At 35.5% G+C, this 27,976-nt stretch overlaps 1 protein-coding gene across 1 annotated transcript in view; it reads right to left on the bottom strand.

The window, feature by feature from the left end:
* The window catches only part of Cdh12 (cadherin 12), a 911,264-nt gene extending 894,928 nt beyond the window's left edge, over window positions 1-16,336 (bottom strand). Inside the window, exon 1 of the mRNA XM_085676604.2 lies at window positions 16,044-16,336. The gene's annotated coding sequence lies outside the window, so the exon portion shown is untranslated. The remainder of the gene's footprint in view (window positions 1-16,043) is intronic.
* Between the last annotated feature and the right edge of the window lie 11,640 nt (window positions 16,337-27,976).

The following is a 27,976-nucleotide window of genomic DNA, read 5'->3' as shown; positions in this document are numbered from 1 at the left end:
TCTAATTATTTCCCACTGTCACAGTTATGGTTTCTATTGCTGCAATAGAACACTAATACCAAAAGCAAGTTGAGGAGGAAAAGGTTTATTTGTATTACTGTTTCACTTTACAACTCACCACTGAAAAAAGCTGGGCCAGGACCTCAAACAGGGCTGGAATCTGGAGATAGGATCTGATTCTGATAGCATGGAGGATCCTTTTAACTGTGTGACCTGTTTGCTGCCTTGCTCCCAATAAGTACCTATTACATCTGTCTTATACAACCCAGGACCACTACCCCAGGGCTTGCACTGCCCACAAATGTCTGGGTCCTCCATTGATCATTAATGAAGCAAATACATTACATCAGGTCTTATGACTCTAGACTGTGTTAAGCTGACAAAACACTATCCAGTATATCCCCTTGCACAAGACCAACTGTGAATCTGGACAAAGCTTCAGAAACTTACCCTTAATGATATTCTTATTATTCCTTCTACATTTTCTGATCCACGTGACCACTGAAATGAAAACTCAAATACAGAAGCCAGAAGTGAACTTTTACTACATGAATATTGTTTTACTGTGAATGAAATTTAACTTAGAACACTGAACCAGAGGCTGTAGTGTATGAAGTTTGAATGAGTATGACCTTCTAGAGGGCCATTTTATAGGCTAATATATTTGAACCTTTGATCACTAGCTGGTTGAACTCTTTTGGGCAAATCAGGAATCATGGCCTTGTTGGTGGTGTGGTGTGTCACTGGGGAGCCCCACACTATCTTTAATTCTCTCAACATTCCTTTTGTTACCATGTGCTTTGGATCAGCTATGAGCTCTCAGGTACTACTCCAGTAAAATGTATGCATGCCTGCCCGTCTCCATCATAAACTCTGCAATAATGGTCATGGACTCTAATCTCCTGAAACTGTAAGACCTTTTAAATTTTTATAAGTTTCCTTGGTCATATTGTTTTTGTCTCACTAATATGACAATGTTCAACTAACTAAAACATTACCCATTGTACCGAGCAAGGGTGGATGGGTTAGTATCCAGTATCACCAGTGCATGTATAAGAGATATATAGCATGATCTTCATGTATTAGAAATATAAAATGCCTTTTAAAAGAATTTGGTTAGAAAGAGATACCAAATCTAAAAATAGAATAAAAGTGGCACAGAGAAACTTAACAAAGCTTCTTTATAACCTCAGATTCATTTATATATAGGGGATGGTTTTGATACAAATGGACATTCTACTTTGATGTGCAAATACTCTCAATAATAAAATTCTGTGTTTGGCACATTATTCAAAGAAATAGTAAACCAACTGTTTTCTTCCATACGAAAGTGCTGCCAATCTATTGTAGAAAGTTCTGAAAACTCAGGGTAAGTATGAAGCTAATGAGGTTACTCATAAGGAAACCAAGAAGGTAACCCCAAGTCACAAGCAGTGTAACTCTCCAGTAAGGCAATGAGAACCTGAAAACTAGGCTATTTCCGAGCTATTGGTTCTACCAGTTTCTAAAAGATTTTACTTGAATTTGTTAGCTCTAGTACAGCTATAATTTAATGCAATATAAGGCTTAATAATTAAAATTTATTATACTAACAAAACTCTGTCCAGACACAGTTTTGGCTCTTTCCATAATTGCATGTATAGTGTTTATAACAGTATTTGGTGTATGTTAAAGCATGAATAACATTGCTAAAAGAAGATCTAAAGGTAAAATATAGTCACAAGTCCTCAAATTTTATATACAGTGATTTTGTGTAGTAAAAATCAAATTAAAAGCATAATACTTATACAAGTTATTGTCGTATACCAAATAAATGCATTTATACTGTTCATATATCAATGTGTTTGATATTTTAAATTCATAAGGTAAGTTATTATGATAGGATTAAAAAATACACCACTCATTTCAATAAACTGTTGAATAAATCTTACTAATTTATTAGAGGTGGATTTTTATTATTGATGGGTTATACCAGATTATATGACCAAACTGAATTAAATATAATAACCTATTAGATGTTAAAAAGTCTTTGATGCAAGTTGAAACTACATATTTGTAGAATTGTAGAAGTATCATGGTAGGTATAAGCAATATTGCTATATCTTATTTGTAGAAGTTAAGTGGACTGAAAAAATGTGTGTGAGTGCTAGTATAAGAAACCGATGTCTTGGTTGTGGTTTGTCAATATTATCAATCTGAGAACATCTTGCACATACATGTTTGTTTGTTTGTTTTGTTTTTTTGTTTTTCTTTTTTGAAAATTAATGGTCATGAGAAGTAGCCACACTGTGTGTGTGTGTGTGTGTGTGTGTTTGTGTTTGTGCGTGCATGCATGCATGCATGCGTGTTTTCATCCAACAGTGAAGGAGCAAAATTCTTTTCAAAGATCATTGCCAAGTGATGTTTGATGGACAATAATACAAGTGGAGAGATAGACACGTTTCATACTTATATTTCTGATATATATACACCTAGACATAGACTGCTGCTCAGTACAGTAATGGCTTCTTGCAAAATCCAGCATGAGTAGCTGACCTTGCTCCTACACATGATTGTACAGGCTTGCATTCCTAGAAAGCCTTACCACCTTTGTTCTTTGTCACTGGCCCTTGAGACAGCACTAAAGCAGCTGCTTCTTTTTCACTCTTCTGTCTTCAGCTTCTACCCTCTCTCTTGCCAAGCTCCACCACCCAGCTCACCTCATTTGCATATATCACTCTAAAATTAAAATCCTTGTACTCACAGAATTAAAGCGAATCTGGATACTATGACTAAACTTTCCTTAAAAAGGTGATTCACTGCTTAATATATTAATACTGAGACAGTAATAGCAGCACGTTTTGACAAAGCTGTGAATGTAGCATTTACAAAAATGCAATACATTATCCTTTCAACATATAGTTTACATTTTTAAAACAGTTACAACTTAAAGGACTGTTCATCATTGGTGTTATTTTTAATGAATGGGCTTTGGTATTCACACATGTGTGTGTATGGTGTGGGTGACAAAGTATAGACAGATGTGTGTGCACATGTTTGTGAAAACTAGACACCATTAGTTATTGCGTTTCAAGAAGCAATCACCTTTTTCTTGTTGATGTTGGGTCTTGTCTTTTTTATTTTAATCAAGTCTTAATTATACTGCTTAATTTCTAGTATGGATGCGCAAATAAATGAAGAAATGTTACAACTCAGATTTTAATTACTCAGGTACAATTGAAGCCAACATACTGTTAAAGGAGCACACTAAGTGTAAATACTTAGTATTGCCATTGTTCATCTCTCTAAGTTCTAATATTCTACTAGACTTTCTAAACAAGTATTCTGCTATTTTTTTCTGTATATGGGTGCATGTGTCAGTGTGTGTGTGTGTGTGTGTGTGTGTGTGTGTGTGTGTGTGCACATATGCTCAAAGGTGCCCATGGTAGCCAGAAAAGGGCTTAGAATTATACTCATGGGGCAGGAATTATACTCAGATGGAAGACACCTGAAGTAAGTGCCAGAACTTATCTACAGTATTCTAAAAGAGGAGCAAGCATTCTTAACTTGAAAGCTATTTCCCAATCTTCATTTATATTAATATGAAAAAATAATTATAAAGTGTACGCTTTTTATGTAAACATAAAATGACCCCGAATAAGAAGCTATATGCACGAAATCTTAGCAATATGGCCACCTAAACTGTGATGCCGCAGATAGATGGGATACTAGAGAAGGAGAAAATTTCATGGGGACAGAACTTGAGATCAAGGGCTACAGTCAATATGGAATGAAGAAAGCAAGAAACATAGGTTTCCTCTGGTTAAAACCCCCCAAATTGTTATCCAGTACAAGGTGTACAGTCCTGGAACCAAATACATACAAGTATATGATGTGAACTATTGTATTTGTGTATATTTAGGAATATGTACATACAGGGGTACACAGACATTTATATATCTTAAACAAAAACTAAATAAATAGAGGACATGGATTTGAAAAAGTGGGAAGTACATGAGGAGGGCTGGATTCAGGTAAGGGAGAGGGAAAGTGATGATATTAATCACAAAATACAAAAAAGAAAAGAAATAAAATGAAGAAGTATATATCCTAGAGACTTCTGACATACCTGCTGATCAGAATGGAAAGCCTTCATTTGCCACAAACAACAACAAAAATTACTCAAAGAAATGTAATCTTTCGACAGTACCAGATATTGACCCTAAATCTTGGAGCATGCACTAGACCACTGATCTACAGCTCAATCCCTTATTGTGGCATATTTTAAGTGGCTAAAGTTGCTCCTTAAGTTAATCACTAAGGGACAGAAGTGATAATTCAGTTGTTTGCTAATTATCCATAGTTTTTGGAGGCAAGAGTAGAAAACTACTGAGACTTGGTGGGAGTCTACATATACTTTGGATATAGGAGTAAGATGATTTCTGGGTAAAATGGTGTAAGTGAGTTCCATTGAAACATTTCATCTTAATTAACGGGATGGAAAGATGGTCTTGTCGAATAATGAAATCTGAGCATACCAAATTTTTGTGAGTGAAGTCCATGAATTCATTCTGGACATGTGGATTTGAGATGTTTATCAGAAATGTGATTTCTATGCCAAGAAAAGCACATGGGTACAGACTTATTTTGGGTAAATCTGAGCTAGGGTATGTATATTTCTGAGTTTTGGCATATGGTGTCTAAAATTATGAACTTGGGTGAGATCACTATGGACGTGGGTGGAGACAGAGGAAAACAGGATCTGCTCCAATAACATGAGAATATAGAAAAGACTATATGGTGGTTCAGTTATGGGGTGCTGGAGTGAACAGTTGTCCCTGGGAGGGAGGGGGTAGCTGAATATAAACATAGATGAATATTCTGACACATTCACGTGTAATTAACTCGATTTTATATTAAGAAGTTGCATTTAATATACAATAAAGCCTGAAAATGTACTTAAATTATAAATAATTATATATCTAACAAAATGCATCAGATGACAAGAACTGAAAAGCCTGAACAGGTTATATTTGAGGGAAAAGTCCTAAAAATATCACCCAAGGAACTGGAACTGTACGGAAGCCTAAATCCAGCTCTTATTAGTCACTTCTTGGATTAGACTTCACCTCCAGATGGCTTCGCCTAAAATGTAAACATGTGACTTGAAATGGATAATGTTAAATAAGTAATCTCAAAAGTATTTTAAAATGTAGATTGGTAAATTTATCACAGATGCTCCTGTATTTTCCAAGGGATTTACTCTGGAAAACCCATTCATAGTTGCTAATATCATGAATATAAATGGAAATAATACACCTAATGCATTGAACCCAGTACATAGCACTGTATTGTTGTATGCCTCCTCCACTGAGCCTCCATCTGCAATCCATGATTTGCCATTGAGAAACTAGCATTACTAGAGTAAATGCAATATACCCTTGCTAAAAAAGAGGTTGTGAGATACTAAGAGTTGAAGGCATATATCTTCATATCATCTTAAACTGGAGAAATTGTAAGCCAACTCATTGTCAGTCAGGAATAATCTATACCTACATATACACAATTAAACAACAACAATAATAACAACAAAAAACACACAACACAAGGGGAATTAAAGGTCCATGATTCTGACCATGGATACAAAGGGAATTGTACAGCCCATGAAGGGGGCTCCATATTCCTCCAATGTTTGCCATGGAAAGACAGGGCTCGTGATAAAATCCTGCAATACCACTCATCTTACAGTTAGAATAATCAAGAGTCAAAGTCCAGACAGTGTTATGAGAGGCAATCTGGGGCAGGTGAAATATACAGACATTATACTTCTTCTTAGTCTTATTACTTACGGTAACTCTAAGTACTATGTGGCAAGTTGTACAATAACCCAAATCTACAGACTCTGAGAGAGTTTGTCATTTTTGTAATTAGTCACCATAACCAACTGCTTTCTTTTATGCTAAACTCACATGGTACAATCTTCTAAATATATTTTAATTAATGAATCCAAATACATAGGTAAAGGCATAATTCAGTTTTCTTATCGGGCAAAAGAAGGTGCATTTTATGAGGAAGGTCCTATTTTTAAAGGTAATTTTAGATCTAACATTTTATCCTAAAACTATCTTCCTGTGTTTATAAAGTTTGAAAATTTTCTTGGCAAGAGAAAGTGAAAGAGCATATCCACATTTTAGAAAGAATTGGTTAAGTAACCAATAATGATAATAGCTTGGCTCTTGGTTAGAGTTATTAATCACAGCTATGTGATTAGAAAGCAAAATGCAATAATTATTCATTACCGTTTTCTGTGAACCCAAAACATTTAGAGGCTTCCCTCCAATTGAAATTTGTCAAAATACTCATAACTTGCCAGTTTTCTGTGATGACGTGAACTAACGGACCATCTTTAAATTAATTCACTAACAGAACCAGAATACAGCACAATACTCTCTTCCTCTGCACTACACTAAGGCTGGCATCAAACACACATGAGCTTCCTCTTCCTCGCCTCCCCCATGGCTGCCATATCTACTCTAAATCACAGAGGGAGAATAAATGCAGTTGGTTTCCCACTGTCATTCATATTTCATAGCTTTCAGTGTAGTGTGAAAGTATTTCATTTTTAGGAAGGATTAATACCAGCAGCATTTATTTTCTTCTATGAGAAACACTTAACTAGCTTTAGAGATTTGAGCAAAGAGGATGATCTTCTTTTGTGTGTATGTGCCTATTTATATGTGTGCATAGGAGTGTACACAGTCATGATAATGCTGAAAAATGGAGGCATTAAAAAGGGCTTTGAAAATCATGTAGACTGTGTTTTCCAGTGTATTCCCCTCAATTTTCAAACTTCTTAACATTGATGTATGCCTCGAAAGAGATGGTACAGAATTATAGAGAAATTAGAGTTGTAAAATAAGTAATTACCATGTTGTCAATGGAGACAATTTGGGTGCTTGCTGATATATTTATGCATAATATTATAACATTTTAACACACTATAGATAGACTTCTTTTATGAAGCCATGTTTTTATGGGAGTCTATGTATATTTGTGCTTAAGTATACATACATAGCGAAAAAAATAGAGGCACAATTGTGCAACTGTGGCTTCTTTTAGAAGTTTTAATACTGAAAACGCCAGTCATGTATTCCCTATTCTTTTATCAATAAAAAGAAGGAAAACCTTTTAAAAATAGTTTAAAAGGAACAAAAAACAGCAGGCATGGATAAAAAGAGAAAACATCTATCTTTCCCATAATGATGAAGCTCAAATGAAATCTAAATAAGCAATTGCTGTTCTCACAAGAAATAGATGTAGTTGAGTTCTCTACTGTGGGCTAATTCAGCCATTCATCTGCGGTTACTGTGTATAAAGCCTCCAGAACTTCCACAGTAAGTAACTTGCAAATCTAGAGAACAAGAAAGGAAGCTCAACACTATTTGGATGTGGCAATATGACCCACATGAATGTTAGGGATAATGGGCAACTTAGCTCACTACAAATCAAACAGCTCCATGATCCGTCATTAACCTAAGTGAGCTCGTGCTTCACTGAAGCGGCCCTCTAAATGAATAGGTCACTGCCTGTTTAAAAGCTCAGAGATTTGCTAATGTTCCAAGGACTTAAGAGTCTATTAGAGCAGGCTGCCTGAGCATGTACAGAATTGAAGGCAGCTGCAGATAGCTAACATGCTTTGATTTGTCGAATAACATTCCCTGGAAGCTGTTGTGAGTCAGGAAGACTAGTTGCTACATGATCTGCTTAAATGGGTAGAAGTGTCAAGTTGAAGAGAGAGGACTGTGTCAAGAGATACTTCACAAGAAGAATTAAGTTTCCACTCGAAGCTGACTTTCATAATGCAATTAACTCCATTAGAGAGAACGGAGTGCTGAATACTGCTCAAATCAAGGCAGTACAGTTTGAAGCAGTAGTAATTCAGGAAGAATTAACAATGCCCTCTAAAGAGAGTTACTGAAGTGAACTTCGGAAGACTTTAAGATTAAACCATTTAATTGCTTCTTGAGGTGTTCTGGGCTGCACATAGACTCAAGTCCAGGTGATAATGCAGATTCTTCCTCTGTGCTCTTCAGATAACAGAAAAGAATCTTGCAGTCAATTAGGAAAAGCTTTTTAAGCCTCCATATACCATTTCATATTTTGTCTTGAATTTTCAAATGATTTTATGTCTAGCACTCAAATTGTGTAGTATTCATTTCAAATAATAATATGAGGAGATGGCTTCTGCAATAAACACAAATAAACACATATGTTGTAAATGATGAATGTATTTGTAGGATAAATTATATTCATACAAGTACCTTAATCAAAATTGCACACTTCATTCTTTTCTCTAAAGTTTTTTTGCATGCTATCTAAATTTTTCAAACAAGTATATATATATATATATATATATATATATATATATATATATACACATATGTGTGTGTATGTGTTTAGGTAAATGTATGTGCTCATATTTATTCATTCAATATTCACTCACTAAACTTTGAGGTCTTTCAGGTACCAGATGCTATTATGAAGAACTCCTCTAACAGAACTTGCTTTTTATTTCCTAACAAAGTAGAGTTTTCTAGCCTACAGTCGTATTGCATCTCAACAAACCCATCATTAGTTTAAATTATTTTTAATTTTTTTATAAAATAGCTCACTTGCCAGTCATCATACATCAGTCGCACAGTACACAGAAGAGTTTCGGTCATTTACTCTTGTGATGGCATGGAAGAGTGGAAGTTGTAATTTCCTGTTCATGTCTAGAATTATTGGAAGGCAACATTGCTTATGATTAGCATTAAAGATCAAGATTTGCAAAAATTATTAATTCAACACATTTTGAATTAGATTTTGAATAGTGCAATGGCATAATCCAGTTAAATAATTAATATCCTTCTATACCAATTAAAATACATTAGAGATGGATAAAGGTAATTATTCTCCTTGGAAAACAGATATAATTACAGGCAATGCTTAAAGATAACACACAGAAATTATGACAAACCAATTTTACTTAAAATAAAGTCTGGGGTTCAATGAGAATGAGGTCTTTTTCAATAAAGAAGAGCTTGAAGGTATATCTATTCCAAACTTGGCTACTCTGAAGCTATCAAAACTAATATATAGTTGATTAATTGGGGACCAGGAATGTCTCAAAAATGATCATAAAGTCCCAAGCTATTGGGACCAGCTCTAGCTCTGCATTATATTTAGAGTTATAAATGTGTTTCAAAGGCAGTGTGTCAAAGGCTTGATTTCCATACAGTAAAAGCACTGTGAGAGGAAAAAAAATCTTCAGTTTGTAGGGCCATTAAAGGACATGTTATTGGAACATGTGCTTGAAGGTGATACTGTCACTGCGGTCTCTTCTTCTCTGCATCCTGGGCATTGGAGAGTGATACGTTCATTCTGCTATTTACTGCATATCATGATGTATCAACCTTCAGAAACTCAAAAACACCAGGAGCAGATGACCACAGATTGCAATCTCAAAACCACGACCCAAAATAACTTCCTAAAGTTGTTTGTTTCAAGTATTTTGTCAGAGTTATGAAGAGATGATGCATACATTGTGTAATTCACCAAGATGAATATGATTATTAAGAAAAGAGTAGTCTAATTAAACTATGACAAGGACAAAGTAGAAATCAGGAATTGATTTTGAACAGATTGTTCTTGAAATGATTACTAATATTTAAATGGAACTATGGATTACACCATAAAATGTCAGTCTGATTTGCAATTAAAATGGAGATTAAGACAGTTTGAAAAACAACACAGTAGTATTTCAACCAATGTTACTGCAAAGGCTTGCGTCTCTATTGAGTTGCTATAGAGATGGTCTAAGAAATTCTCTGAGTCCCATGATATCTTAGGAAATAATAACTAGAAGTCTGAAGAAAGCAAAAACTCTTCCAAAGAGAATGAAAACCTCAGAGGAAAATAAAATTGTAACAAAGTAAAAAGCACAAGAAAGTGTTTTTGTTTAAGAATTATTCAAGTGTCACAACTGTGTGAATTTCATTTTGATGCATCCGAATTTTATTTTCAATAATTTAGCACTAAAATCCATCTAAATCCCTTAAACAGGCCAGTGTTTCTAGGATTCCATCCTGTGTTCTGAGGTATCAGGTCTTAATATCTAGTTCCAGAAAGTTACACCTGCCTGCTCTGCAGTGTTCCTTCTTGACTGTAGATAACTTGTAGGCTGAAACAGGCCACATACCGTAAGTGAGCCTTATCCTTGTTTTACTCCGTCTTTTTATTACACACAATAGGAATGCAAAGTACATGATAAATGATAGTTTAGACTATTGAATGTATTAGAGAAAAAACATCCCATTAACGCCCCTGTTAACATTTCACACTACAACTTAACCATACCTAATATGAACGCTAGAACACAGAACAGCCACAATACAGGGATTCATTCTACCAGGGTTTATCCAACACTGAATATCTACTCAAGGACAGTTAGCACATATGCTGGAATCCGATTATGAAAAATAAATTTCTCCTTCGGAAGTGATTGCTGATTTCAAATATTTATCCTAGCCTTCTCCTTTTTGCTTAACTAACATATAACTTAGAGCCATGCCAAAAGCTTATACTCCACTCTATACTTCATATTCTATTGCAGGAAGGGAGGAATGTGAGTTAAATCTTACTTTAAAACCACCAGCAGTCACATCCCTTGCAGGAATGACAAGGGTTTATGGAAATATTGTTTCATAAAGTTGCAGAAGAATGTTTCATTGTAGATATATAGACATTTTTAAGGATATCGATGCATTCTGGGAAATGAACCTTTAGAGAATGTCACCATTGTACAAATTCTGTTAAATATATTCAAAAAACTAGATAGTGGAAGTCAAGTGAACACTGGACTGGTACTTTTGATGAAATCAAGACACAATTAACATAATTACAGGAGATTGATGACAATATACCACAACATGGCCTTCAAAGTAAAGGTTTCCAAAGTAAAACAACAATTCTACAAAATATTTATTAAAAGTATAATCTAGTAGCAAATATTAATCATTTCAAATATTATGCACAAGATATATTATTTTATGCTACCTGAAATATATTTATATTGTTTACATCAGCAAACCCACATACAAACCTACCATAGCTATATCACTAGGCATCAATACATTTTGGGCTGTATTATAATCTAAGGAACCACCATTTAAGGCAAGATCTCTGATAAACTACAATGTGAATAACAGTGCCTGTGACTACATTTTTATTGCTGCTTATATCACTACTACAAGTCATCTCAGAAGTAATTAAAACTTACAACTAAGTAAAGATATTTATTTTTATTTTGATATTATTGGCACATTCCATTTGTTTTCAACACTTACTACTCTTATATAATTTATTAAAATGTATGTCTTGTGTGGAAAACTAAGTTAACCAAATATTGCAGTTATTTTCATCAAGAAAGAAGGTATTATTAAGTAAATTTTATAATATCAGATAATATTCAGTATTTGATTTTTAAATACTACAGCCATGCCTACAGTTTAGTTGATATCTGTATATTGCTATTTTTAATCTTCATTCTCAGATATTTCTTAGATGATATCTCATCTCTTCATTTCTCCAAATATCCATTAAAAATAATATCACCACCACTTTTGACTCTATCGACATCTTCTGATTCATTTTACATATTTCATTTTCTTTTGTGTGTGTGTATATAGGTGGGTTTATGCATTAGTGAATGAATTGTCTATAAATGCTAGAGTAGGAATTTGAATTAGGGAAGCTGGTTGTGAATTTCTCAGTGTGAATGTGGAAGACCTGAACTTTGGCCCTGTGCAAGAGCAGTAAGCACTCTTAATTGGTAGCAGTCTCTGTGGTCTTCCTCAATATCACCAGTCTTCCTTTTTTAAACCTAAGCCTTCTTCACAATTAGTGCTTCTTCCATAATGCAAGGAAGTATGCCAATTTATTGAGTTATTGCAAAAACGAATTTTTTGCATTTATTTATTTAGCATATGGATGTGTGTATGTGCACATGAATGTGGAATTTTGTGCATCAGAAGAAAACTTTTAAGAGTTGCCTCTTTTCCTACATGACACGGGCCCTGAGGATTGAATTCAGGACACCAGATTTGATGACAGGTGTCTTTAGGCACCAAGCCATCTCAGTGGCCCAGATTTATACATGCATATATGTAGCCTAAGGGAAGCTTCTTCTCCATTGAGATAATAATGTCCAGCACTTAATAAATCCTGACACATTTTTATGATTTAATATGGTGGGTCTTATTGTTAGCTGTAGCCGAGGCTTCAACAGTTGAATGTTAGAGAGGATATTTCCATTAATGAGTGTTGCCAATGATGTAATTGGACACCACATTAACTAGTATTAAAAGCTTATAATCAAGAAGTTAAACAGTTTGCTCCCAAATGCCCAGAGACTAATTTTTATAACAATGTTTTAAGCCTTAGTTCAATCCCCAGGACGTCATCAGGCAGTAAAGTAATAAGGATTTTAATTTTTATACAGAGGACATGATTTCGTCTATCATTATATTTAAAAACATGAGTTATGAGGCCCATCAACTGCATAATACATTAAAGTTGTTATAAGGCATTCCCAAAACTAACACTCTACTTTGCTGATGAGTCTAAATTCAAAACTTCTCTTCTAACATTGGATACTTACATGGAAATGAAAAATAAATCATGCATGTTTTAGTCATTTGAGCATCTCAGTTAGACACTGGGGTCTAAGCCCTCTCCTTTACCAATGGGTGTGCACAGGCTTCAGCTTCATCTCTCTATATACAGTTCTAACACATTCTTGCAGTAAAAGAACATATTATAAGAATGATTATGCAGGGTATAATAATGTTTCGATATATACAAGGTAATATGAATTCATTTATAAAGCAGTCATACGGATATTTGCAGAAAAAAGGACACATAAAATTCAATGAGAGAGAAAATAACTGCTGAAAATAACTATCCCTTACACTGTAAAGACTATACATTAATAGTGTTTATAAACCTGAATAAAACTAAATGTATGGCTTAATATGCATATGCTCTAGTTTAGATATGATAGGATGTCTTTATTAAATGTCATAATAAAATATCTTAAATGAATAATTGAGATCTTCTAACATGTTCCAAGGAAATGATAAGAGGCGATTCGTGCCATATACAGCTTATTTTTTACTTATTTTTTATTGAATACAGCTTTTGCTTAGTCTAATATAAAATTTCATTTATTCCATAGTACTCATCAAATTATTACATGATACTTAAACTCTGAGAAACCATGGTGTTACTCGACACAGCATGCATTACACACTTTCACACCCATTTCTCCTTAGCAGTGTGGTCGTGATATATCAGCCCTTCTGCATAGCAATTTAGGAAAAACACATTTGCCTTGAAACCAAAACTCAAAAAGTGCTTTTAACAGTTATCACCCTATAAAATGTTGGATTATCACTTATCTTCAGTTAATAAAAAGAATGTCCCAGGTAAAATCCATAAAATTTCAACTCTTGTATAACTGAATAATTGATCTTCAACATTTATTTTATTTATTTTAAAAGTCATTATATTAAGCAGGATGGATGAACCATTTCTGTTTAGGTTTTACTATAAATAGGATTATCATTGACACTATATTAACAACTAAATGCTGTCTATTTATCTGATATTGATAATATGTGATATAATCACTTTTAAAGGCAATGATTTGCTCAAAGATAGACACAATACTGTCTTACATTACATGAGACCTATTTAGCCACATTTTCCTTTGGTAGTGTAAAGATACTTGTAACAAGATGCACTAACAGGTCTATTTACTCATCATGATTTTAGATTTAGCATTTTTACAAGAAAACATGGCCCACTTCTGAACAGAAGCATGCCCTGCACCTCTCTAACATACCCTTAAATTAAATGGCATGAAATCTAGATGGTATAGGTGTGAAAAGAATGTGATACTTCAAATTAACATAAACAGAGTGTAAACAGAAGATCTTCAGGTTTAATTCATTAGCAATCATGATTAGGTGTTCCTCACAATGCATTTTAAGAGGCAAGAGTGACATATAGTCTAACAGACCTGAATCCATAAGATTGATTGTTTTCTGCCTGTATGACAAACTGTTCTATGAATTTCCTCCTGCCACAATCCCAAATTAAAAAAAAAAAAAAACAAATCTCAATGTAAGCAGATAAGTATGGTGTCCTAAAATTTAGGAGTAAATTTGTCAACTCAAGCATTAGTCAGAATGCTTTTCCTGATAAGGTAAGTACTATTTTTGTCACAACAAGAACATAGCACATGTGGAAGGAAAGACAATCATCCCTCCTAATGGAGCTCCTTGGTTTTCTGGGGATTACATGAAGTGATCACACCACTAAACAGGCCATTGTAATGAGTGAGCTCCAGTCAGAAAACACTTGTCTTCAAACCCCTCCGACTGCTTGAAAACAGCACACTGCAGTAGACGTTAAGAGCACAGCAACCAGGGACTAGGGGAACACAGCAGGGACCATAAAAAAAATATGCTTCCTTTTCTCCGAGTAAGAACTTTAGTTTCATGTTAATGGTTGAAGTTAAATTTTGAAAGGAAGTATTGTGAATGAAGGAATAGATATTCTAAAGTTGGATTTCAAGTTAATTATGAATCTCTTTTTACTCCAAGAGTTTCCCTAGCAGGTGGAGAAAACCCTCTTGTCTTGTTGCTGAGTAAGCAGGTTGTGCCAGTTAGTTGAATGGAATAGTTAAATATGGTTCTGCACTGGAGCACTCCAAAACAATGTGTCAATCAACTGCTGTAGGAAAGAATACTCAACTGCCTTTCAATTCTGAAGGCCTGTTACGTGCGAATGTAAGGGGGGTATTTACAGTATAAATCTATTTCTCTCTGCAAACAGTACTGTCAAAAAGTTAAAAAGGTATTTTAAATTGTACAGCCTAATGTAGCAGTAAGTGATGTTGTGATATCGAGGTTCTGTGCTCATGGATGGCTTGTGTCTAAATACTGTTTCATCAGTTCCACATCAGATCAGAAACGCTTCTTTAGAATTTCCACTGTTATGTCATCTCTAGGGTATTTTAAACTGTGCACATATAGCCTGAATATACTGCATGTAAATACCCCAAAGTAAGCAAAGTGATTTTCTTGCTGAGAAGTGTATGAATGAGCTTTAAAATACCTGATGAGAAACTGGAAATCATGAAATGGTTACAGAATCAGCCAAAAGTATGTCTGTTGCCTCGCCAGAGAGTACAGAGAAATGTACGTGGAAGAGGCATGTCAGACACCAATACAGAGGTTTCTGAAGCCACCACAATCCCAATACAAGAAGGGGAAAAGAACCGATGGTATTAAAGTAATATTTATAAAAATGCCAATAATCGTCTTGGAAGAATCCTTAGCTCTTCCTTCCCATTCTTGCAATTCTTGTATCTTTTACCAGCATCAATAATTATTGCCTTTGAAAATAATTCCAGATCATAATATACAACCCTGAACTGTCGGAGAAATTGTCCCATACGAGTTTTGTGGTAGCAAACGCAGGTGCCTATACACTGAGAGGTCCATTATTGAAAAATTAAATCTTTTCACTCTCGTAATTTAATGTTTCAAAATTTTTGTCAATGAAATAGTGAAGGAAATTGCCATTTTGAAACAAAAGCATTTTGCTTCAAAGCCACACTGAAAGCATTTACAAAATAACCAGTTGAACATCCATGGCTAACCCCCTTACTTTCACTTGAAAACCTAGCCAAGCTGAGGTGCAGCGGTAGTGAACGCATCCCTCTCCCTCCGCTTGAACGTAGCTTCTCCCTTCTACAGACTTGTTTAGAACTTGCAGAACTTTCCTAAAGCAAAACCACTCTCCAGCTCCCGATTCGAATGCCATGTCGGTGAACACCACTCTCTAGCTTAGACTAGCCCGGCATCACTTTATTAACCATGCACGCGTCCGTGTGTGTGTTCCCCGAAGCGATCACACACGCGAAATCAAACCTCTGTTAAAAAAAGGAGCCTTACCTGATGGCTGAGAGCAGCTGCAGCTGCAGGAACAGCCACCGAAAGGGCAGCAGCGGGATGCAACAGCAGCCTTGCTCCAAGGTGCGACTTCTCCCTCTGTCTCGCTCTCTCTCTTCCCTCTTCTAAATTACTGTAGCAAACCACGAACGCTCATGTTTGTCCTTTTTAATTCACAGAAGGTTCTCAGGCCAGGCAGCCGGCAGACACCACTTTGTTCCTGGAAGAGGCAGCTTCTCTTCTCAGAAACGCTTGGACCCTCTCTGTGGCTCCCTCCACATTTACCCTTCAGATCAATAATGCTCTCTGGGCGGGAGGGGTGGTGGTGAGGAGACTCAGCTGCAGTGGCTAGTCGCGAGCCAATGGGGGCTCAGCATTCCTTTCCTGTCATCTCCCCGCCCTCAAAACAAAACCCAGCGTGCCTCTGACACATCTTTGAGTTGTGAAAAGTAATGTAATCCTACATTTGACATGCAACTTGCTTGTTCTTTTCCACCCATTAGCGTTCACTGTAGAATGCTTTCAACGAGTGAGAAAGGGCTGAAAACTCCTGAAAGGACCTGGACAGAGTGGGAACTTCAGGGAAAAACAAAGTGACAGCACCTGACTTAGACCTGATACTGAGCTTGTGTGGCAGATCTGAGACAGGTTTATGCTTCTGTCCTCACTACCAGGGAGTTTGACTCTCTTATATTGTGGAACAAAGCAATAGAGTCCCGAAGTTGTCTCTTTCTCTACATATTACAGGACCATCCGGCAATCACTGTTTTGTTTTGTTTTACCACGGTCCGTACAGTATGAGGAAGTAGAAACTTGTCCGAATGTATTATGGGTTCTATTAATTGTTCATGATTTTTAAAATATGCATGACATTTCTAATGAAATTTGTCAAATTTATTTCTGAAAATATAGTACATCTTAATGGCAATAAGAGGTAACAAGGAAAGCTAGTGTTGATTATATAAGCCTGACTTTTGAAATCGTCTAAACCACAATGTATTAAGTCATTCATGATGATCTTTCTCTGATTTTCACTATTTAATGCATCATTATACATCTTAGCACAACACACAGTGGCAAAAATTTGCTTAAACAATTGAGTTCTCTTTAACAGTTGGTAATTTTGTCATTTAGACATCCAGAATTCAGAAATTATGATATAATATAATAAAAGGCAGTAGGAACGTCAAGCGCAGAGTTCCGGTGCCATTTAGAAAGAGGAATCGGGTGAGAAAAGACGCATGAACCACTGCACAAACACTAATGTCTTTTCAATGTCATTGTCGAGTAAGAATAAAATTAATGTGTCTTTCTGAAATCTTTTGTTTCACTGAAGTAATACAAATAAGTTGATGCATTTGGTGTAGCCAAGCTTTGTATATTGTGACAAGTTAAAATAGCTTGGGGAGGCATTACAAACAAAACAATTTCGCTACCTGTCCATCATGTGAAAGAGGCTTGAAGAAACCTTAATATTTACAGCTCTATTGACTGTGTCTCTATAAAAATGTTAATCCTAACGTTACTGTAACTCACGCGTGTAGAACATAAAATTATATACATGGCTATCTTGCTAAGTGTTTATGTAGAAAACTTCTCTGCAATCTAGATATCTCAACTGCTTTGGATTTGGAATTGGAATGATCATATTCATCTCCCTGAAGAATACTGGGGAGCAAATTTATTCACATTATGAAGACTTCCCCAGCCTAGCTGTGGACTGGAGAACTCTACAGTCTTATGTGATGGATACAGCAGGAAAGATGAAGTATATGGAGCTTCCCATCATTGGTTACACCACAAGAATCTGTTCTCTACTGAGCAAAACAAACTAAAATTTGTGAAACAGATGTAAAAAATACACTCTAGCAAAGAGTTAAATAATCTCAAAGTGTTTATGAGAAAATGATCATATATGTAACAGACAAAGCTCAGTAGAGAATACGTCTTTAAATATACAAATCTTCAGAAGGCTGCTTATAACATAAATGTTATTATCAAAATCATATTATATAAAAAGATTAGTATTTTCCTGAAAAAGAGATAACATAATAGTGAATGAGGAAAATTCATCACAGGATTGTGAAAACTGGTATATCCTTCAGTTCCCATACAGGGAGTCAATGCTTTCTATTAGTTTGACACAACAGAACTATTACAATTATCAATCTATCAGTTATTTTATCCATTATTGATATGAATATTGAACCTAGGTTTTCACAAATCTTGCTTATACATTTTCTGAAAGTGCTATTTAATATATTTATTCATGGTCGGTTTTCCCTCACAAATTCTTTACTCCAGTACTGATTCTGACTGATGCCTCACTTCTAATCTCAAAAAGGAAGGAGATAAAGGAGTCACTACAACCATAAGTCTCATTCAAGCAGCCCTCACTTCAGTTTGGACGTGGCTAACCTCACTTCTGCTCTTATTTTCTTGGCCACAGAAAAGCACCAACAAGTTGCTAAAGAAAATTCTATAAAATATTTTTTAATTAATTTATTTATTTGTTTATAAAAATTTCCACTTTCTCCCCTCCTCCCCATACCCTCCCATTCCCCCCACTCCCTCTCCTCCTCCCCCCCCACTCCCTCTCCTCCTCCCTCTCCAGTCCTAAGAGCAGTCAGGGTTTCCTGCCCTGTGGGAAGTTCAAGTTCCTCCCCTCTCCCTCCAGGTCTAGGAAGGTGAGCATCCAAACAGACTAGGATCCCAGAAAGCCAGTACATGCAGACAAAACAAGACCCAGTGCCATTATCAATGGCTTCTCAGTTAGACCCCATGTCAGTCACTTTTAGAGAATCCGGTTTGATCACATGCTCGTTCAGTTCCAGTCAAGCTGGCCTTGGTGAGCTCTCATTCGATCAGTCCCCTTGTATCCGAGGGTGAACGCCCCCCACACGGTCCTGATTTCCTTTTTCATGTTCTCTCTCCTTCTGCTTCTCATTTGGACCTTGGGGGCTCAGTCCAGTGCTCCAATGTGGGTCTCCGTCTCTATCTCCATCTATTGTCAGATGAGGGTTCCCTCTAGTCCTGCCTTTCTTGCCCACGTTCTCCCTCCTTCTGCTTCTCATTTGGACCTAGGGAGTTAAGTCCAGTGTTCCAATGTGTGTCTCTGACTCTATCTTCATCCATCGCCATATGAAGGTTCTATGGTGATATAAAAAATATTCATCAGTATGGTTATGGGCCAAAACCAGTTCAGGCACGTTCTTCTCTGCTGCCCAGGGAACAATCTGGGGACCTCTCCTTGGGCCTGGGAACCACTCCAGAATCAAGACTCTTGCAAACCCTAAAATGGCTCCCTTATTTGAGATATATACCTCCCTGCTCCCATATCCATCCTTCCTCCCTCCCCATCACATTTCCCCAAACCATCCCCAATCCTCCCCCTCTCCCTTCTCTCTAATCATCTCCCCTTACTTCCACTCCCACCCCACCCTCCATGCATCCAAGTTTGCCTGGCAATCTTGTCTACTTCCAATATCCAAGAGGATAACTATATGATTTTCTTCAGGTTCACCTTCTTATTTAGCTTCTCTAGGATCATGAATTATAGGCTCAAAGACCTTTAACTATGGCTAGAATCCACTTATGAGTGAGTACATACCATATTCCTCTTTTTGGGTCTGGGTTACCTCACTCAGTAAAGCATTTTCTATTTCCATCTATAAAATATTTGTTTAACATTTCTTCAGAGAGAGAGCGAGCCATGGGGAAGACCTCGAGTATTTTGAAGAAATGACAGTCTACCAAGTCTATTCTGGCCTTAAACATCAAAAAGGTAAGATTGCCTATAAGGTAGTCAGTTCATTTAGGGAAGACTATTCTTTTTCTTCATTTTATCCCTTTTTATATTGGATTTTTGTTAATTTTCAAATTGAGGCAATGTGATGTAGAGAAAAGCAAACACAATAAAATAATGTATAAAAACATTGAAGGATTCTCTTATGCTTGGGTCAATATAGTGGGGAGAATGAAAGAATACATACTTTAAATATTAAAACGTTTGCTCTTTTAGTTGTATTGTCTTCAATGAGGATAAAACAAAGACCCATGTGGTAGTAGTTTGAATGAAAATGGCCCCACAGGCTCACCGGCATTCTCAATATTGGTAGGTGTGCTATTGTTGGAGTTTGTATGTTACGAGGAGGGGGCTGGGAGGACTCAGATGCTCAAAACAGTTCAAATAAGTGGCTCAATGTCTTTTCCTGCTGCCTGTGTATCATGATGTAGAGCACTCCACCTCAAGCACCATGTCTGCCTGTTTGCCACCATACTTCCGACTATGAAAATAGTGTGTGTATTGTGTGTGGGTGATTGTATGATAAGGCATCTACACACCATATTCTTAAATGTAAGAGGACCCTTCAGCAAGATGTAGAATTGAAATGTGCTCATTTGCAGAGTTTTCTATTAACCAAATATTGAATAATAATCAGATTATTTCTTCTACCTAGGCCCTGTGATGGTCAGAGTTTAAAATGTTCTTGTAAAAACAACAAAAATAATCTATGTAAATTGTCACTCTGTATATCTGGGTAATATTCACCTAAATAACAAGAATCAGCAAAACTGCGATGTTGAATATTTGGGGATTCTGAACAAGGTAGTGATTGTCTTAGGGTTATGTTGATGTGAAGAAACACCAAGACCATAGCAACTCTTATAAAGAAAACATTTAATTGGGAGACTCTTACTATTTGAGAGGTTTAGTACATTATCATTATGACAGGAAACATGGTGGTCTCTAGAAAGAGATGATGTTGGCTACATCTTAGCTTGTAGGCAACAGCAAGTCATTTGAGATACTGGTCAGTATGCTGAGAATAGGGAACCTCAAAACCTTCCTCCACAGAGACACACTTCCTCTGACAAGGTCATGGTCATTCCAGCAAAGCCACACAACCTAATAGTGTCATTCTCTATGAGATTTGGAGGTCAATTGCATTCAAACCACCACAATAGTAGAGCAGGCACTTAGCATATGTGTTACTAAGTGTTTGATGTTCACTATCATCAAAGCAAACAAATGCTTCCCTCATTAACTGATAATTGTCATATTATGCTATTCTATTCAAGAAATAATTGTTGACTTTATAGAAATGCTGATTGCTCTGATTCATAACAGAAACAAATAGCTAACATTTAAAACCGTATATATATAGTATTCTATTGTGGCCAAAGAAAAAGGCTTTGTTTCACAGTAGCATAAAGCAAGTATATAATTTGCATCAATTTTCTGTATATTTTATTGTAAAATACTATGTATTTCAAAAATATTATCAATAAATATAATATTCCAATTTTCTTCATAGTGAATATGAAGAAACACTTAGTAAAAGTGTGTTAGTGATGAGTGATTAAGGTACATTTACATAGTAGTATATTTCATCACATAGAGCCAAAAAAACCCACAAATCTGTTTAAAAAAAAAAGCTATTCCTACTACTCCAAAAATATGTACACTGTATATAGCAACCCTTTTAGTTAAGAGACACACAAATATACATGAAGATGCAATAAAACTATTAACTGAAGTGACAAGACAATTCATATTGAATTATAGCACTTACATCAGAGCAGTCTCCCGTTGCTATGCTTTGAGCCCACGTATTATACCTGATACAATGTCTTCCTCTGTTTTCCATCCCCAATACAGCATATACATAATGTATGCAATATGCTAATTTGTTAGTTACAATCTGGATAACGGCAACTGTTCATAAATTTGCTTGAGGACTAGCATTGTTTTGCTGATAGTTGACTGTGTAGGCTGTTGGTGCCTGTGATCACTGCATTTTTCAAAGGTCAGTTTTACACAGTAAAGTGTGGGAATTTGATTGATTTTGCTCTGTATTTCAGGTTTTCACAACTGAAGAATTAGTGATGTGACTGATTGCTACTGAAAAGCCTGCTGTTAGAATTAATGGTGAAGACACCATAGATTTTTTTTAATAGTAATAACAACAGTTACATAACCCTTGCTAACTCACAACTGAACCATAACTTCTCTGTCTTAGGGTTTCAATTGCTGTGAAGAGATACCATGTTCAAGGCCACTCTTATAAACAAAAACCTTTAGTTGGGGTGACCTATATTTTCGATAGCTCCGTCCATTATTATGGTACTACATGGTGGAGTGCAGGTAAACTTGGTGCTGACGAATGAGCTGAAATTCCAGCATCTTGACCAAGAGGCAACAGAAAGTAGTCTCTGAGATAGCGGGTGTGTTTTGAGCATATATGAGACCTCAAAGCTTACCTCCACAGTGACACTCTTCCTCCTAAAAGGCCACACCTACACAAACAAAGTGACACTTCTGAATATGATCTGATGGTGATCAGTTACATTTAAACTATCACATTTTCATCTACCTCATGTTCTATTAACCACTAAGCCATATATACAAACCCAAACATGTATGTTTGATACACAAATAACAATTTAGCTACAGATATCTAGTAGTATCATTGTTAAATAAAAATTCATCTTTTATTTTTGTACTGTATAGCTTGGGACAATCATTTTGCTTGCTAGCAACAAGAAGTATTTTGAAAAATTAACATAAAAATATATTGTTTATTTTATGATCCATGGCAATTTTATATTTCTTTGATGAATCCTATAGACATATCAAAATTAGATGCACTAGTAAATGTAGACTTAATAATCTAAATTTATTTTCTATTAAATTGACTTCACATTTAATAATTCAAATCTCCCTTCTTTTGTTAAATATAGTATTATGTTATATACTCATACTGTATCAATCACTTTTTAACAAGCTTGGCATCAACTGTTTCTAAAACTCCTTTTCATAATTATATGTAAATATATATACATGTATTTATTATAATCTTTGTTTTTGAGTCATATATATGTAACTGAAGGAAGAAATCAGAGTGGAAGAAACAATGTCTGATGCAATAGTATGTGTAAGGGAAAGAAATAAAAAGTGGTTGCAAGATATTCACACCATGCTTTAACCTGACTCTGGAATGCCCCCTCCCCTTTCCTGTACTCTCTTTCTGTACACTCTCCCTCAGTTTCAACCTCCACAACCTGGTCTTTCACGTTCTCATCATCATCTTCCCACAGTCCACTCCCTAAATATCTTCTATTTCCCCTTCCCAGGGAGATCTGGACATCCCCCCTTTAGTCTTCCCTGTTACCTAGTTTTTCTTTGTTTGTGGATTGTAGTTAGTATAGTTGTCCTGTATTTTACAGCTTATACCCACTTTGGAGTGAGTACATGTCATGTTTGTCTTTCTCACTCTGATTTACCTCACTTAGGGTTATTTTTTTCTAGTTCTATTTATTTGTCTTCAAATTTGGTGATTTGGTTGTTTTTAACAGCTGAGTAATACTCCATTGTGTAATATATTAAGACAATATGAATTTTTTTATCCTTTCCTTGGTTGAAGGACCACTATGTTGTTTCCATGTTCTGGTTATTACAAATAAAGCTGCTATGACTATAGTTGAACAAGTGTCCTTGGGGTATGATTGAGCATCTTTTGAGTATATGCTCAAGAGTGATATAGCTGAATCTTGTGGTACATTGATTCTCAGTTTTCTGAGAAACTGCCATATTGACTTCCACAGTGGCTAGACAAGTGTGCATTCCCACCAGCAATCATGAGTGTGCCCCTTGTTCCACACCCTCTTCAGCGTATGCTGTCACTCATAGCTTTGATTATAACCATTTTGACAGGGATAAGACTGTATCTCAGAGTAGTTTTGACTCGCCTTTCCCTGGTGACTGAGAATGTTGAACATTACTTTAAGTGATTCTTAGACATTTGAGGGTAAGAGGGGTCAAGGAAACCACAAGAAAACCCACAGAATCAACTAAATGGGGCTCATCGGGGTTCACAGAGATGGATGGGCAGGGAACCTGCATGGGAATGACCTAGGCACTCTGCATATGTGTACATATGTGTAGCTCAGTCCTCTTGTGGGACTCCTAACTATGGGAGTATGGGCTGTCTCTGAGTCTTTTATTACTTTAGGGGACCAACACTTATACTGGATCCCCTTGTTCAGACTTAATTCATGGAAGGTGCTTAGTCTTATGAAAACTTGATATGCCATGTTTTATTGATATCCATGGGAGGTGGGCCATTTCCTGAACAGAATGTGAGGAGGAGTGGATTGGGAAGTGGGAACGGAAGGATAGGTTTGGTGAAGGGGAAGAATTAGGAGAAGAAGAAGAAGAGGGAGGGGATACTGCAGCCAGGATATTAGATAGATGGATAGATAAATAGATAGATAGATAGATAGATAGATAGATGTTAAATAGATAGATAGATGATAGATAGATAGATAGATAGATAGATAGATAGATAGATAGATAGATAGATAGATAGAAAGATAGATAGACAGACACAGACAGACAGGTAGATAGATATTTTTTCCAGTTTATTTCCTCCCTGAATATTGGTGTGTAAGAGATACATTTTCTACAGAGATGAGTACCTGAGAAAACTGCATAATTTTTGGTTTTAACCATGTATGTAATTCCTTGCCTCTGTAATTAAGCACCTCTACAAAGGAGAAAACTTAAATAACTAAAATAGCCTCAGTCTCAAAAAAGTTCCCCACATACCTAACCTTCTGCAAGAATATATATATTCAGTGGGCAGGTAAAGGTCATCTCCATTTTTAGAGATTACTATACAGTCAGCATTATGTGAGAAGTTCTACGCTAAACTCCCAAGGCTACATTTGAAAATAATAAAATCTTGAAATAGGAAGCAATAGGTAAGTGTTCTTCCTCCTACAATGACTCCAAAGAAAGATATAGAGGAGTTAAACAATGCAGTTCAAGGAAATCTGTTGTAGCGCTTCCCATTCAGTCTGGTAGTTAACATACTTGACTTTTACTTCAACATGACGATATACAGAACCCTGTTGTTTGAGATGTCTGGGGCCTCTAGATGATAAATAGGCCATTCAAAGTTAGCATACTTATTAAAGACATGGAAAGATAAGCACACTTTCTGATATATGGCCAAGAAAATTTCATTCCATTTGCAGTAAATAAAAAAGATAATTATTGAAAACTCTTAAAGCATACTACGAATAACTATGTTACACAAAGACAACTTTCAAATTGCCAAATTTCTACCTGCTGCTTAGTGCAATTCAACAAATCTAGTGTGACAAAAAAGTATAAACTGGATTATTTATGGATATAATCAAGATATTTGGCTTTATTATAAACTTATATAATTAAAGAAATACATGGTTGTCAAAATGTGGAATTCTCAGATACAGAAATTCAGTACATGTAAAGAAAGATGAAAAAAAGAAATAAAAGGAATTATAGAAATTTCAAATATAATGAAGAAAATTTCAGGACAAAATCATTTAACTTAGATAAGCAACATCACTAGTTAATTTGTTATTTAGCAGTGAAATTTGAATATCCACATTGAAATTAACTTTAAAATAATGAGAAAATGTGATAAGATATTCCAGTAACCCCAATAGATAAAAATGGAGGAAAAGAAGATTAAAGGCATCATTTCTGGTATATAGGGAAAGTTAAGAGGAGGCATGGATGGTGAATATGACCAAAATATATTTCACTGTTCTTTCTTCAAAAAACTTAATAAAAATACTAGATTGAAAGCCACTTATTCATTTTATTTGCTCTATTAACAATGATACCATCAACTAACCAAGTTTGAAATAACATGAAAAAATCTTATTTTCTACTAATATTATACCAAATAATATCATTTAATCTTTCCTTTTATTGGAAATAGATTTTTTTTTCTCATACAATATTGATGTGGGAATTCCTTCTGTATATGTGTTGCTTTTATTGGTTAAAAAAGCAAAGAAGCTGTTATGTCCTGTGATAGGGCATAGTAGAGCAAGAAAGTCAAACTAATCTGAATTCTGAGAGAAAGAAGGCAGAGTCAGTGAGAAACCATGTAGCCACAACAGGAAGGCGACATCTCTGCTGGAGTCTGCCGAAACTTTGCTATGATGCACAGATTAATGGAGATGAGTTAGTTTAGGATATAAGTATTATCTAGAAATATGCTGAAGCTTTTGACCAAACAATGTTATAAATAACATCATTTCTGTGTGGTTATTTCATGTCTAAGGGGCCGGGAATGTACGAACAGCTTCTGTAAACAAATTGTCATGTCAATGTGGTCGACTATATACACATAAAATCTGAGAAAGCTTAAAAAGGAACTCTAGACACAAAAGAACAGAGTTAGCCATGACTTTTTGGTAGCAACATCTATTTGGGGTGGGCTCCATTTGCTAGAAGCATTCAGAGATGCAATTATTTTAAGAGAAGACTTCCTGAAGTCGTCTTGTCTGTGCTAACTATGTGAACAGCTCTGACTCTTTAGGAAGGTTCAGCTACAGAGAATTTCAGTTGGGTTTGTAGACAGTGTGCTGCAATCCACTTGGTGGCAGCATGGGTCAACTACTTACCAGAGCTGAAGTGGTGAGTGCAGTTCCCTCCTGGAGGTCCAAGAGCCAGTGATAATAATATCCCTACTATATTGAAAGGTAAAGAGAGGCGGAGTCAGCATCTAGAGCTGCCACAACAACAATGCTTACCGTTTAAAGCACTCCTGGTTAGAAAATAATTACAGATACACAATAAAGACAGATTCACATTAAAAAATAAAGACCTTTAAATGGGTCACAGTGTTGGATAAATGTATGTAGGCTTGGGAGAGAGAAGAAAAATAATATAGAGAGTTATAAAAAAGAAGTAATTTGTTTAAAAATATTTAAAAAAAATCTTTAAAGAGACAGAGTAAAGACAGCCATAGATAAAGAAGAGTAAATAAAAATAAGCTACCTAAAGATGAAATATATACAGAGTCTATATTATGTAAATTATTGTGTTTTCTTTGGATTTTTGACTGTAAATGAGCTAAGTACAGAGAAATATTTTATTGTATGGGCTGTTAAGCTAAACCAACATATATATTTTATAGTTATTTTGACTTCAAAGTTTGGGTCTAAGGATTTGTTGTTTTGGAAAAGAGGTTCTGCATTTGTTTTCACAGAGGAAGAGAACCTGTGGATTCCATTGAGTTTAAGGTGATTTTATGGTCCAAGGTCCCCAGGAAGTTAGTAGAGAACACCCCCAAAAATTTCTTCACTCAACAGAAAGCAGGAAACAATTTGGAGAAAATTATGCCCAAATTCCCAAATATTGTTTTTAAAAGTTTGTTTACATTTAAAGGGAGATATTTGCATTGGTGTGGATCTTGGTATATTAATACAAATTTAATGTCAATTTTGTTATGTTTATTTCTGCTCTTGATTAAGGTATTGAGTCTGTGCAGCTCATTTAAAAATGTGATGTATAGTTAAGAAATATAGGTTAATAGGGAGTTATGTATAATAACCATGCTTGTAGTCTTGTAATGTGAGATTTTTCTATGTGTGCTCTGATTACCATTAACAAATAAGGAAACAGCCTTGACTTGTTGATAGGGCAGAATTTAGGTAGGTCGGGAAAACTAAACTGACTGCTTGGAGAAAAGAGGTGGAGGTTTAAGGATAATCTTAATTAGAGAAATGGGTTGATAGACATTATGTGTTTAGATCATTTTGTAAGAATATTGTGTTTCTCCATACTTCATGATGATACCCATGGATCTCCAGTTACTTTAGTTGTCTGCCCAAAACATTTTGTGAAAATAAGTTTTCCATCCATATTGTGGTTAATTAGAAGGATATGATAGCCAACCACTTTTCTGCATCTACCATGCATCTTCAAGCCCAGCAATATCTATATTGCTAAATATATTTCATGCATTATCCATTTATATCACAATTTTGCTAAAATATCTAGTTGAATTTTTTGCTCCTTTTAGTATATTCCTCTTATTTTAAAATTACATTTATATCTTAATAATCATGAGCTTATAATTATAAATAAA

Source organism: Myodes glareolus, chromosome 15, assembly GCF_982192425.1.
Source record: "Myodes glareolus chromosome 15, mMyoGla1.1, whole genome shotgun sequence".
NCBI lineage: Eukaryota > Metazoa > Chordata > Mammalia > Rodentia > Cricetidae > Myodes > Myodes glareolus.
Note: the sequence above shows the minus strand (reverse complement) of the source record. Positions and strands in the feature narration are given on the sequence as shown.